Genomic DNA, 14,696 nt, shown 5'->3' on the forward strand with positions numbered 1-14,696 from the left:
CTGAGGTCAGTTCCTTCCCCACCCAGCTACTGAAGACTCACACTCTGTCTCCAACAGGAATTCACCCTAGGCTCTCCTGATTTCTCTAGGGGAGAGAGAAGGAACATACCCAGGGCTGCAGTGCACCAAGGAGGTTGGATGTTACCCCTGTTGACCCCAGGGCTTCATGCTCTCCACTGAACTATTGGCAGGAGCATAGCAAGTGCCGTGTATCTGGCTCCTCCCATCCACAGCAAATATCATTCTCAACCCCTTGCTCTCAGGTGGATTAAGCATTTTGCAAATGCATGAGTCAGGAGTGAGATCATGACCAGCCCACAGCAGGGCAGGGACACAGAAGAGAAGGCCACCACACCTGGCTTTTCCCATCCATAGCTCCCTGGATACACAGGAGGCCCAAGCTATGAGCTAAGCCCATCAGACCTCCATGGTCAGCCAGCAGCCTTCCTCACACGCAGCCAGCAACAACCACTGCCCAACAGGCTTCCGCTACACAACACCAGTGTGGTGAGGCTGCAGGGGTAGAAAGGCCAGGTCGTTATTAGAATATGAGAGAGTCCCCAAAGCCCCTGTCTGTCAGCAAGGAGTACTGCAGGCATCACATACCAGCTCTAGGATACACATGTGGCCTGGGCAAGAATGAAAAGCCTGAAACTCTAGGGAAACTCCACCAAGTGCCGAGAGTGTGGGACCAGAGCTGCTCATGGTTGCTATGGAGAAGACAGCAAGAAGCCTGTTCTCTGTCACGGAGGCTGGGAACCCTGGGCAGCAACCAGGCCTACTGCGTCCATCCAGCTAGCTGCCCAGGGACCCAGCACCCAACTAGCCACTAAAAAGGAACTGTTCAATGTATGAAAGTGAATGAAGACTCCAGGCTTCCCAGGCCCATGATGCTCCTCTCTCCTCTTGCTCCTTCAGGAGGAGGAAGTGCTGGGCCTGGAGCAGTGCTTGACGGCGGACACTGCCTTCTCTTCCCTTCTCACCTGGCCATCACCTCCACCAGCTGCATCCTTGCTTAGAGGGAAACTATATGGGCTCAGAGCACCCACCCCCCGCTGTAGCAGGGGTGGGGTGGGGAGGGATCAGGCACCACAGCATCTTCCACTCAGCCTCCAGCACACAACACCAACATCACCAGGAGATGCCTTCCTCCAGAGCCCACCCCACTCCATCGTACTCTGGGAACCCTAGTCACCCCATCCTGCCTGCTCTACCATCTTTCCCTGGACACACACACAAAGCTGCCCTGTTTTATATTCTAGAGTGTACAAGGAGGAGGAGAGAGGTCATTAGATGTCTAATGAATTAATGCATTAAGGATGACTGAATGAGCAATATTCTTGCCTTCGGGTCTTTTGGGTTGAAAGTACAGCTCTCAGTGGCAGCGAGGAGGGGAGTACAGCACCCAAGCCCAGACATGCCCCACCCACCATCCACTGCCCAAGGGTGGCACGCTGGCAGATTACAACTCTTTTCTAGGCTCAGCTTTTTTTCTGTTTAAAAGATTCATGCTGTAACTGTCTGAAGAACCCCCTTAGTATGCCCTTTCTATGAGTAGCTCTTTTAGCAATGCCCCGCCTTTATCAAGATCACCTTGAAACCAGTGGTTCATCATGAAAGCTTTCACTGGGCTTTGTCCCCAGGACACACCCTAGTTGAGTGGAGTTGGGTCTCCTCCAGGACACTGTCCCAGTTCAGACCTACCAGTTCCTCCCATCACACGTCACTCACTAAGTCTAGAAACTGGGCAGCCGTCTATGACCCGGCTCTTTCAGTTTGTCCAGCACTTCAGCCCCTGCTAAATAGTGGGGGGGAAGGTCTCCAGAGGCATGCAGGACACAGCTCCCCTCCACGTTCCAGAGCCATGTCTCAGTGTTAGATCCAGACACGGTCAGTTCTACTAATGCCAGAGTCCTCCATGTCATTCCTCATGCTGTTCTGTTGTGGAACATTATTTTAACTGGGCAAAGGTGTGGTACATGTGTTTATGCTGTGGGATATTACTTTAACTGGGCAAAGGTGTGTTACATTTGTTTATGCTGTGGGATATTACTTTAATTGTGTAAAGGTGTGTTATATTTGTTTCACAACTTAAGGATGTGTGTTTAATTATGTAAAGACGTGTTGCATTTGCTTCACCTTGTTGCCTAAGGCACCTGATTGCTCTAATAAAAAGCTGAATGGCCAATAGCTAGGCAGGAGAGGGACAGGCAGAGCTGGTGGGAGGAGAGAATAAAGAAGAGAAATCTAGGCAAAAGAAGAATGAAGAGAACAAGGGATAAAGAGAGGGACATGCCCGGAGTCAGAAGTCAGGCAGCCACCAGACAGACAGACACAGGAAGCAGGAAAGTAGGACATACAGGAAAACAGAAAGGAAGGAAAGAAGGAAGGAAGGAAGGAAGGAAGGAAGGAAGGAAGGGAGGGAGGGAGGGAGGGAGGGAGGGAGGGAGGAAGGAAGGAAGGAAGGAAGGAAGGAAGGAAGGAAGGAAGGAAGGAAGGAAGGAAGGAAGGAAGGAAAAAAGCCCTTGGGCAAAAACATTAAGAGAAACAGGTTAAGTTATAAGAGCTAGCAAGAAATGAGCCTAAGCTAAGGCTGAGCATCCATAACTAATAACAAGTCTCCGTGTCATGACTTGGGAGCTGGTTGGTGGTCCAAAAGAAAGCCTCGTACACTGTTCTGTTTCGTGGAGGCAAAACTGGAGGACAAGCTTGTCAGAAGCGTGCGCCTGGTTCTCATTCTTCTACTCATATAAGCACTAAAACCTTTCTGAAGAACTGTCCAGAACACCAGGAACTTTAATTCTTCATTTAGTTAGCTTTTAGTGACTATGACCAAACACCTGCCAGAAAAACACTTAAGAGAAGAAGAGTTTCTTAGGCTCACCGTTCAGATGGTTTAGCCCAGCGCTTGACTGTATTGCTTCCTGGGCCTGTGGTAAGGAAAGCATCATGGAGGTAGAGGATGCTCACCTCATGAAAGACAGGAAGTAGAGAAGAAGTAAGAAGAAAGAGCCAGGGTCGAGTTACACCTTCAAACATACCCTTTTGGTGGTGTGGTTCCTCCAAGGGTACCCCACCTTCCACAGTTTCACCACTCCCCAACAGTCCATCCAGATTTGAGTCTTTCAATGTCTAAACCATCGATGGAGTAAAGCCCTCAGGATCTAATAGGCTCTGCAAATACCCTCTCAGACACAGAAGCCTGCTTTACAGATCTCCTAGGTGTGTCCAAAGCAAGTTGAGATTGACTACCAGTTGTTTTCCTAATCGGCACACATGTGTCTGCTCAGGGCTTAGTCGGCTCACATGTGGTCAGCCCCCCATGTCCCTGGCACTCAGATCATCTCTCACAGTCACAAGTGCCAGGTAGCTTCTCCCAGGCCACCACAATCTCAGATTGTTCTCTTTTGGTCTCTGCCCACCTAGTCTGGAGCTGAAGGGCCCATGCACCCCCACATCTGGAGACAGCAGGCTGCCTGTGGCAGGTGGCTGCTCCAGGCTGCATCTGGATCCTCCGTCACTGTGTGTGGCTCCCTGGAGGCCTCCACAGCCCTCACCTCTACACAAGCTCTTCCCTTCCTATCCCTGCCTCTCTTTCACAGCAGGCACTTGTTCAATTCCCACTACAGCCTGTGAAATCTGAGGGTGTCTGTCTGTCCTTTGCAGAGGTCTATTCTTCCTTAGACATAGAAGCACTGTCTGTATGAGTCTCTCCAGAAAGTTCAGGTAAGTTCCTGACACCTGTCCAGGTTGGTCAGCATAGATAAACCATGCTGTGAGCACCGAGGCTATGAGTCCTAGAAACCCCTCCAGAGAAGTGCTGAACTGAAAGTGGTCATGTCCCCTCTTTCCCCTGCAGTGTTTTTGAAGGATACTGGAGTTGGAAGTTTTCATGTGTCCCGCCCAGTCTGCAGCTGCTCAGACCCAAATAAACACACAGAAACTCATATTAATTGTTATTTGTATGACCATGGCCTATGGCTCAAGGTTCTTTCTAGCTAGCTCTTATAACTAAACTCAGCCCATTTCTATTAATCTATATGTTGCTATGTGTTCCATGGCTTTACCTGTGTGCCATTACATGCTGCTCCCTAGATGGCAGGATGATGTCTCCCTGCCTCTCCTTCCTCTTCCTGTCTATCTGCTTGGATTTCTGCCTGCCTCTAAGCTGCCTTGCCATAGGCCAGTGCAGCTTTATTTATCAACCAATCAGAGCAACACATATTCACACCATACAGAAAGACATGCCACAGCAGGATGCCTCTGTTCTGATCTCTCATCACAGTGGGGGGGGCGTGCGGGGGGGGGGCAATCAGGGCTGCTGTCAGGGTCCAACAATGGCTATCCTTGGTCATCCTCCCTTTCCGAGAGCTGACCAAACCCCTGTAGACAATTTCAGAAGGCAGGCCAATCCTAATTGTTGCCCACCTTGCAGGCTGGCTTGGGCAGGAGTTTCCTCCCTGGCTCTGCTGAGCTGCAGATCCCTCATCACATCCAGAATGCAGCCTCTGCATGTCCCCTATGCGCTCCCTGACTGACAGCTGACTGCTGTCCCTGAAAGAGTGCACCGTGGCTCACAAAATCACACCTCATGACAGGAGTCCCTGGGCCTTGGTGCGAGCCACATGTTTTACAGAGAAGGAAGAACTGAGGAGGTGTGTTCGGGTGGCAGCCATAGACAACAGTGCATGGGCCGTTCAGTCAGCATGAGCCTGGGGGCTCCCACCACTCTGTAAAGATGAACTTTTGTCCCTCCTTTTCCATACGACATCAAGTTTTGCTCTTCAGCATCCTCTCTGGGAGGCCGACAGTGCTCTGCACACACAGGAAGGAGCAGCTGAACCAGAGGTGACCTTGGGAGGCAGCAAGCCCATCCTTGGGAAGGAGTCTTGAGGCAGAGGCTATCAGACTTCCACGGGACCCTGGAAGGGAAGTACACAACAGTGCCTTGGAGGCTAGATGTGGCCTTGTGTACCTCACTCCAGCTACAGAGCAGATGAGGGCCCAGGGCTGGGGATGGGACAGCGAGAGAGGGACAAGGCTAGGACCAGTTCCAAGGAAGGGGGACAGAGCCAGCTGAGAAGGGCAGGAAGCTGTTTCCAGGGAGTGTTTCCCGGGCAAATACATCGGAATCCAACCCCACACCCCAACACACGGGAGGCTCGGGAATGCCCAAGAGGGACTCACTTCCTACACCAACTGCAAGTTCAGGGTCTTCCAGACCAGTTCAGCATCTCCCTGGAGGGGATGGGCTCCCAGGACTCAGCATAGCCTCAGTGCTCACAGGCATGGTTTATCTAGGTAATGCTAGCCAACCTGGACAGGTGTCAGGAACTTCTCTGAACTCTCTGGAGACTCCTATGGACAGTGTTTCCTTGTTCCAGTGATGGCCTGTGATGATAGACATGGATCACAGCCAGCCAGAGACTAAGGCTTGGGGTGCAGAGTGGTTATTGAGGGTCAGCCACCAAGTTGGAGTTGACCTTGTTCTCCGCTCCTTCTCTTGAGCTACTGCCAAACCCAGAGTTCTCCAGGAATCAGGCACTTATCAGGCTAGACAAAACAAGGGCAGAAAGGTGACTGGGGACCGAGAGCCAAGCCTTCCTTTTGGGTCAGATTAACCCTTGACTGTCCAGGATAGTTGTGTGCCAAATACTGCTGTGAGACATTCTTTTAAGAAAAAGCTGTGCAGGCTCTTTATCTGAAATTCAAATTCCCCTGCCGTTCCACATTTTTTTCTTTGTCAGCCTTGGCACCCCTACCCCTACCACATACCCACACCCCAGCCTATCGGAACAGGAGGGCCATACCGGAAGATCTACAGCTCAGGGCTGGGACAGGTCCACTACAGCCAAAGAGTGGCGAAGACCTTCAGAGATACTCCGGGACAGCTTGACCTCATTCTGCAGAGCAGAACGCCCAAGCCAAGATTCATGGGGGCATGGTCAGATAGTGTGGGAGGAGGTGAACAGTGCAGTTTAAATGTCCTATAAAATATCTAAATAAGACCCAAAAGTCACATGACACCACAAAAGCACACTGTGGCATTATGAAATGCCACCCATCGTCATCTATTATCAGGTGGCAATATTCTGCCATACTGGTCTCCAATCCTTTTTCCTTATTCTTTTCCTCCTTTCTTTCTTTTTCTTTCAAAAGCATGTGGAAGAGGGAGATTCTCATGTAACATAGTCTGGGCTCAAACTCAATACTTAGCTGAGGATGACCTTGAACTCCTGATCCTTCTGCTTCTGCCTCCCAGGTTGCCTGGTTAATCCTATTTTCTTTCTTGCCTTCCTTCCTTCAGATGGGAACTTATATAGTCCAGTCCAACCTTGAACTCCTGGTCCTCTTGCCCTCATTCTATAGAATGGGGCTCTCCCAAGTGCTAGGACTACAGGTGTGTGCTGACATGCCTGATTGCCTGTGTTTTTTTTAAGGAAAAAAAAAAAAACAGGCCTGGAAAGATGCCTTAGTGAATAAGAGCTCTTGTTGCACAGCCATGAGGACCTGAGTTCAGATCACACATATTTTAAAAAAAATGAGTGGGATTATACACACACACACACACACACACACACACACTTGTAACCCTAGCACTATGGGGCTCAGATATAAGAGGAGCAGATCACTAGTGTTTGCTAGCCACTAGCCTACCTCCAGGTTCTGTGAGAGACTTTATTTCAAAAGAATCAAATAGGGAGTTACATAGCAGGGCACCTGATATCCTCTGGCCTGTGTACACGAAGCCACACACACCTGGCACACACTCCCAGGCACATGTGTACAAACACTACACTCACTTACATACATATACACATGAAGAAGGAAAAGGGGAAGAAGGAGGAGGAGAAGGAGAAAGAAGAAAGGGAGGAGAGGAGGAGGAGGAGAGAAGAAGAGGAGGAGGAAGAGGAGGAGGAAGAGGAGGAGGAGGAGAAAATAGAAGAAACAAGAGATTACATGCAGCATTAAGACCTCTGGGTCCCTGCCTCTCACAGGGAGAAATCTACAGCAATGTAGTCAGAGTCACTGTTGCGGCCCACAGATGCCCACACCAGGGCCATCCTCGCCAGAAAGATCCTCATGTCAGGCACTCAGTGCAGCAATCTTGAGGATCCTGTCCTCACTGTGAAGTGACTGTGTTAGGCGACACTCAGGGAATGGCAGTGCATCCAGTATGCTTTCATGTGTGCAACCCCAGTGTGGGCAAGAGCCCCCTATGAATCCCACCTGATAGACAGTGGATGTGAGAAATGTGAACAAAAGACGTATCTCTCCTATCCAAAAGTTAAATAAGACCAAACTTCATTTTTTAAAATGATTGTAAGGAAGCCACTTGACGGAAACTTCAAGTCCTCCAAGGTCAGCACTGTTTGAAATACAGATGTGTGCTTGGGGTTGCAGCCTCTTCATAAGCTCTGTTTGTTTATCACCTGTGCCATCCTGGGCGTGTGCTGGCCTGCTTCATTTGACTCACCCTTCTGCCGAGGTAAAAAATCTCTTCCCAGCTGAAAGACTCTGGATTCTGTGGTTGTTCTCTTGAGACTCTAAACCCATTTCTAACAGCAGGTGTCACAAAGGTATCTACTAACCTGAGTCTGTGACACTCACCTAAGAGGTCACTGCTGGTGGCAGGTCCCCAGGGTCCTGAGTGCTCTCTTTCTTTTCAGGTTATCTGTTAGCCAGTTTAAATGAACTTACACTAACTTTCTGATGAAGGATTGGGACTCCAGAAGTTCATCCATGATCCCTGGATTCAAGGCTTCAAAGTGTCCAGCTCTGGGACCCAGCAACAGGCCGGACCCTCCAACACCTGAGCCAGCTAGCACATAGGTGACAGCCTCCTAAATCATGGCCAGCACCAAGACAAGCCAGTGGTGAGCAGTCGTGAGAGCTTACCTGAGGTCAGGAAGCCTGTCTCGACCCCATCTCTCTGGTTCAGGCTGCAGTATCTCCTGCCAGGGACTTAGGGATCATCTCCCCCAAGCCAGAGCTGACACATTAACACGGAGGGACCACTAAACTTGATGTGCAGATGCATGGGGACTTTTGTCTACTCAAGTGCACTTTGTGCAGTATTTACCATGTCCTGACACTAGAAAGTTAGTTGCTGCTCGCCTGAAATGCAAATGTAACCAGGTCTACTTGCATTATGTGCCAATGCTACCCCAGGCCACCCTTGTCACCAGGGCTCACTCCTGTAAACCTTCTTAGGATCTCTCCCTGTGATCCCATCCTGATGGTCTCTGGTGCCAGCTTCTCTGTTCAGCCAGGACCCCATGCCAGTCCTCAGCCAGCAGCGTATCCCCATGAGCACACCACCCCAGAGGCCCAGAGACAGTGATAGCAGAGTGGTGATGGCGATGTCTTTGAAGGAGGTGATGGTTGTAGTCAGGCTTCTGTGATTGAGCAAGGTGACAATCACAGTTTAAAAGGTTTAAAAGGTGACAGCACCAGTGGCCAGAAGACTGTGGGAAGACTGAGGGAAAGGAGGCACAACAGTAGATGGACTGGGACTCAACGGGAAGCAGAGGCCTCAAGGACACTGGGCATTTGTTGCTTGATGGCTAACCCTTCCATGCCAGACTCAATCATGTACTTCTTGACCTTAAAACAGCCTTTGGGCCAGAATACCCCAGGCAAGGCTTTGTTCTCTGACACTGACCCAGAATCAGGTTGCCAGGTCACTCCCGCAGCCACAGGCTAGCAAGCACTCTATCTATGCCTTGTAACCAGCAGATCATGCCCAGCCACCAGCCTCTGCCCTAAGCCCACTGCCCTCTCCTCCCAGGCCCAAGTACAAGTGCAGAGAAGTTAATAACCTCGGTCACTTTGACCAGTGAGTACATCCTTCCGCTTTGCTGTCTGCCTCCTATCTGACAACCATGAGATACTGACCACGTGGATGCTCTGCTGTTCTACCCATGAGCACTTGGTCATGCACAGAGGACAGTGTGGGAGTGTGTACAGAGAGTAAAAATGAATAGATGGTGGATGGATCAGTGAACAGAAGAAGGAAGGATGGCTGGGTGTCTGTGTGGCTGGCTGAATGGATGATAGAACAGATAGATGGATGAATGGATAGATGGATGGATGCATGATGGATGGATGAATAGATGAATAGAGGAAGGAAGGGGGGATAGAAGGAGATAGAGATAGCTGGAGGATGGATGGATGAATGGATGAATAGAGGAAGAAATAGGATTGAGGGAGAGAGAGATGGATGGAGGAATGGAGAGATTGAAGGAGAGGAGGGATAGCTGAAGGGATGGGTGAAAGGATAGAGAGGGAGGAACTGGAGTACTGGGGAAGAGAGGTCTAGTTGGAGGGCTGGAGGGATGAGAAATGGATGGATGGATGGATGGATGGATGGATGGATGGATGGATGGATGGATGATAGCATGAATAGACAGATGAATAGAAGGAATAATGGAGGGAGAGGGGACAGCTGGGGGCTGGATGGGTGGTTGGGAAGAGGAAGGAATGAAGGGGTGAAAAGAGGGGAAGTAGCAAGAAGTATGAGGGGTGGATGATGGATGGAAGTTCTATGTCAGATGAAGAAGACTGTGAGAAGAACTGGCCGTGGGGGAGACATGTCCCCTCCCCACCACAGGACCCCCCCAAGTCCAGCCCTGTGTGATCCGTCAGACCTTCTTCCTGAAGAGGCCTTTGTGTTCCAGGACCTCTGAGGTCACAGAAGGCAGGTGCACCCAAAAGGCAGACCTGTGCACACAGGCCACCTCTGAATTCTGGCTCTCAAAGGATCTCCACTCTTTCCAGCTGGAGTGACCTGGGGGACCTGCCACCATCCAGAGTCCTGCCAGACCGTTGCACAAGTAGGTGTCACCAGTAGGAAAGTCCTTAGAACTGTTGCCAGTGGGTGTGACCTGTCTTCCCCCGGAATGTCCTGAGCAGGGGAAGCCTGCACCAGAGTCAGGCAGCGTGCAGGGGACATGGGCCCTGGGTTACAGGACAGCAGAAGACAGAAAGCAGACTCCTACTCTCCCCAACCTTGCACCGCAGCCCAGGGACACCCCATTCTGTCAATACCGACATGAACCCCATTCTGAAGCCCAGAGAAGTCAACTGCCTGATAGAAGCTGGCCCACCCAGCTCTCTCAGTTCCACCCCCTCCTGGCCATGACCATGAAGGCGTCCTGCTCCTCACAGGGAAATGGTGTTGCCACCAGTTGTGAGGCAAGCACATCACCACGGGGACAAAGCCAATGCACACAGCCTGGCCCATCCATGCCCACATCAGGGCTGCTGTTGCCATGGAGAAAGCAAGGGCCCTTGACCCCACAAATGGTGCCTTTACACCTGGCCTTCTGTTGACTCAACAGCACACAGACAGTGCACCAGCATGGCTGGGCTCTGGGGTTGGGAAATCTGGGTGAGTCCTTCATGCTGGCTGAACTCAAGCAAATTCCTTAAGCTTCCGAAGTCCCACGAGACAAGTCTGAGGCCTGAATGAGATGATGTCCACAGGCCACCAGCTCAGCATGTCCCTGTTAAATGAACAGTGAATGAAGAACCCGGGCAGATGACCTAGCTTCTCCCAGCACAGCCCACCACCCACTGGGCGAGGCCCTCCAACACAGGCTCTTAGTAGGCATTCAATAGCTATCCTTGGAGCTCAAGGGGAAAATTGACTTTTTTGTGTTGTGAGCAGCCAGGGCCTTCGGATCGATAATGCCCTCTACCTCTGGCTTATTAAGTGGCAGCACTCTGCTGCTCAGAACGGCAGGAGAAGTGGAGAGGGCCTGGAACCTACAGATGGCACCTGGCTGGCGCAATGCAAACAGACAGAGCGCCCCCATTGGTGGAGTAGAGACACCAGTGCCTCGGTTCTGGTCCACTCCCCTGGGGCCACTCCCTCCACGGTGACAGGAATTGAGCTCTGCCTATCCTTTGCCTTAGAAGAGTTGCCACATGACCAAGGCACACTTCTGACACACACACACACCCCGCTGCCCCTCCAGGATCCACTCGTGATCCAACAGCCCCAGCCTGCCCAGTTTCTGAAATCAAAGATACATGATGGTGATGGCTGGAGGTGACCCAGCAGCCCAGAGGGTAGAATCCAGGAGGACTCTGCCTTCCTCTTCAACACCTGCGCAAACCAGAGACGCCTGACTGCCTGGACATCTTGCTCAGCATGTCTCTGCTCTTCTTCCCTACTTTATCTCCCACTGCAGAATCAGCCTCATTCCATCCTTCTCTCTAACCTTTGCACGGCTATCCCAATAGTCTAGGTCTGGTGGATTATGATGAACTGCTTCAGCAGACTACTGAGTCTTCTGGGCTCTACCAAGACAGATTTCCATACCGAGGCCCTCAGATGGCCCAAGCTACCACAGGGGGCACATGTCAGGACCTGGGCAGAGCAAGGATCCTTTAGTACTGGAGAACAGAGATAGGTCCAAAAGGATCCCAAGGGTCCCTTTAAGGACTGGGGACCTGGAAAGACCTCTGGGACACAGAGGCCAAGGGAACACTTCCATCAAGAAAAGAGGGTATATTCAGGGGCACACCAGGGCCAGGGCAGGGGTCGCAGCCTGGGAACCAGGACAGTAGATAGGAGAAAAGCCATGGTGGAACAGGGCCACTGATCCCACCCCATTACCATGATGCCAGGAGCCCTGCACAAGACCAAGTCTTGCTAGGCTAAGTGTGGAGGAGGACTCCACCCTAGTGACACCATTCACAGGTGGGTCTGCCCCAAACCACAAGCTCCAAGTGTATCAGGGTCTTCCTGCCTAGGACAGTGGGTGGCCACCGATCTGTCACCTTCCAAAGAGAATAAGACAGTCAAGATCTCAGTCCTGGTTCCTACCATCTGGGGACTCTTCCTAACCCCCACTGCTTCATAGAGACCCTTGCCCTGGCCAGCTGTGCTGTTTCAAATGACAGTGGTCCCAGCCAGCAGGAGACCTCTGCACCCTCTGACACCAGCAGCAGTTTAAAACAGCTGTCCCCTCGCCCAGAGTTCGCCTCTGGTACTCAGTCCCCCTCCCTGGTCCCTCCCCTCTGAGGATTTATGCAAATCCCAACTGCAGGATTGTTTCTTAATGTCAAAATGCAGGCGGATGAATGTCAGATGCGGCTGCAGACTTGGTTGGTACTGCGCTTGATAGGCTAGCTTGTAATTTCCTCCAAGCCAGAGGGATCAGCTTCTAAAGCCTGTCCTCAATAAACACTTCCTCCCCGCCTGTCATCCTGTCCCCAGACCTGGTGACAGCTGCAGGGCCCTTAATCCTTCCTCTGCTCACAAACCAAACCCCTGTGGAGCCAGGAGTCCAGAGAACTCTGGCCAGTGAACCAGGGCACAATCCGGTCCGTGGTGTCACCACCATCATCCTACCAGTAGCACCAACAATGCCACCCAAGTCACCTCCTCTGTCACCAAGCTCACAACATCTTATCTTTGTCACAGTCATTGGTTCCCACTGCTTCCCATACCCACCATGCCCACTGTCACCAGATATCTTGGGTCCCCACGCCCATCCAACCTTGGCTCACTTTAAAAGTGGAACCAGGCAGCAGCCCATAGAACTTAACAAAAGGATATACAACCCGTTTAAAGATGGGGGAACGACTCGAGCAGTCATTGTACAAAGAAGGCACAAACAGCCGCCAGCCTGTGAAAAGACAGTCACCAATCAATAAAGAAAAGCAAATCAGATCATGTTGAAACACAACCCCCGCCCCTCCCAGAGACAGCTACTATCACTGCCAGAAAGTGGCCAGAGTCGGTGAGGATGCGGAGAAATGGAACCTGAGATGCTCAGCCAGCAGGATGTAAAGTGGTGCAGCTGGTGTAGAAAGTGACCCGATGGCTCATCAAAATTAAACAGAACCACCGTTAGTCCCAACAACTCCACTTCTGCCTATCTGTTTACCCAAAGTCATTGAAATCAGGGGCTCAGACAGAGGCTTCTCTACGATGGTTACAACACTGCTCACAACAGCCAACACATAAACTGCCACTGTTTGTGGACAGCACGTGGAGGAGGAGCATGGGTAAGTCACACACTGAATGGAGTGCTATTCAGCCCCGAAGAGGACACCCATAGGGTAAACTCTGGGAACAATATTCTGGGTGAAACACCAGTCACTGAAAAACCAAGTGTGTGAGTCCTCTCTCACGGTGAGCCCTCCCTCATGCCGATTCCTTTCATGGCATCCCTACAGCAGCCAATCCACAGTGGCAGAAGGTGGGATGGAGGGCTGGGGAGAGGGAGGGGGCAGAGTCGGAGATGGGAAGAGCAGCGTCTGTCTTGACATGTGAGTGGCGGCAGCAATGGTGATCCACCACGCGTGCACACCAGACTGTGTGTGTAGAAACATCACCACAGTGAACAGAAACTGTGCATTCGAGTAGGTTTTGCTTGGTTCTGTGTCTCCCCTTGTTTGGCTTTGTTTTGCTGAGACACGGTCCCTCTCACTAGGTAGCCTCAGCTGTCCTTTAACTAATCTCCCTGCCTCCACCCCCCAAGTGCTGGCATTTGTGTGCACTACCCAGGCCCTGCTCAGGATATGCATTTCAGCACATTTTAAACCCCGCAGGAGGCTGAGGCTAGCTATGCAGGCCAACACAAAACCATAAACTTGCTTAAAGCATGAATTTGGGGGTGGGGAGATAGCCCAGTGGGTAAAAATACTTGTCACACAAATGTGAGGAACAGGGTTTGGATCTCGAGCACCCACATAAACCCTGGGTGGATGTGACAGCCTATTTGTAATCCCAGCACTTGGAAAGCAGAGACAGGGGATCCCTCAAGCAAGCTGGCTAGTAAGACTGGCCAGACTGGCAAACTGCTATTCAGAGAGAAACCACACCTCAATATATATATATATATCACACCTCAACATATATATATATATATATATATATACACATACATGTTGGAGAGCATGTGCAATACATGTGCATTTGCACCCACACACATGTATTCCCAAACACATGCAAATGGATAGACAAAAATGATAATTTTTTGCAGGTTTTTTTGGAATTTGATATTATAGTTTTTGACTATTAATATGTAGATGCAGCACTATATTGAAGTGAAGAATGGTTGGATCCTCCTCATTTAAAGAGAGGATTTGTCCACTCTAACTTTAACCTGGGATGTTCTCATACTAACCAAAGGGACATGCAAGGACAGCAGGCATGTGCCACCACTTCCTGGCAGGGAACTTGGTATCTTAATCATACCATGGAGCTCTGGTGGAGCCTAGAGTTCAGAGGACACATAAGTACAGGGCATAGATGTCCAGTTTCCCTAGGTGTTCCATGGTCACACTGCAGGCCAAGCTTGAGTGTGACAGAAGATCCAGGAGAGCCATGCCATGCCAGGAGACTGCCTGAAGGAGGAGCTCCAGCTGGCATTGGTGTCTAGCAGCCGATACATGGTGGTAAAGTTGTCTCAGATCCATGAAGCAGCCAGGGGCATAGCCATCAGGAGCCTGGGCAGCCGCAGACTAACCCCCTTCCCTCGGCTGGTGGTGGCACCTGATGTGTTCAGTACCAGACCTGGACCTGGACAGCAACCCACCTGGGTCCCCTGGAGTATCTAACCCTGCACTTTCTCACCAGTCCCTTAGGACCAAAGGCAAAAGGCCACACACTGAGCCTCATCCCCCATGGCTCTCTCATAGTCTCTTCCCAATTGAAAGCCAAGAAAGTCCAGGGC

The 14,696-nt window shown here is 51.0% G+C and overlaps 1 long non-coding RNA gene across 1 annotated transcript; it reads left to right on the forward strand.

Annotated features, from left to right (window-relative positions):
- The first annotated feature begins 9,724 nt into the window (after positions 1-9,724).
- Positions 9,725-12,982, forward strand: LOC143269692 (uncharacterized). The gene is made up of 3 exons (XR_013046266.1): positions 9,725-9,836; positions 10,983-11,156; positions 12,718-12,982. It is a non-coding gene; the product is annotated as an uncharacterized LOC143269692 (long non-coding RNA).
- The last annotated feature ends 1,714 nt before the right edge of the window (positions 12,983-14,696 follow it).

This window comes from Peromyscus maniculatus, chromosome 20, assembly GCF_049852395.1.
Source record: "Peromyscus maniculatus bairdii isolate BWxNUB_F1_BW_parent chromosome 20, HU_Pman_BW_mat_3.1, whole genome shotgun sequence".
Taxonomy (NCBI): domain Eukaryota; kingdom Metazoa; phylum Chordata; class Mammalia; order Rodentia; family Cricetidae; genus Peromyscus; species Peromyscus maniculatus.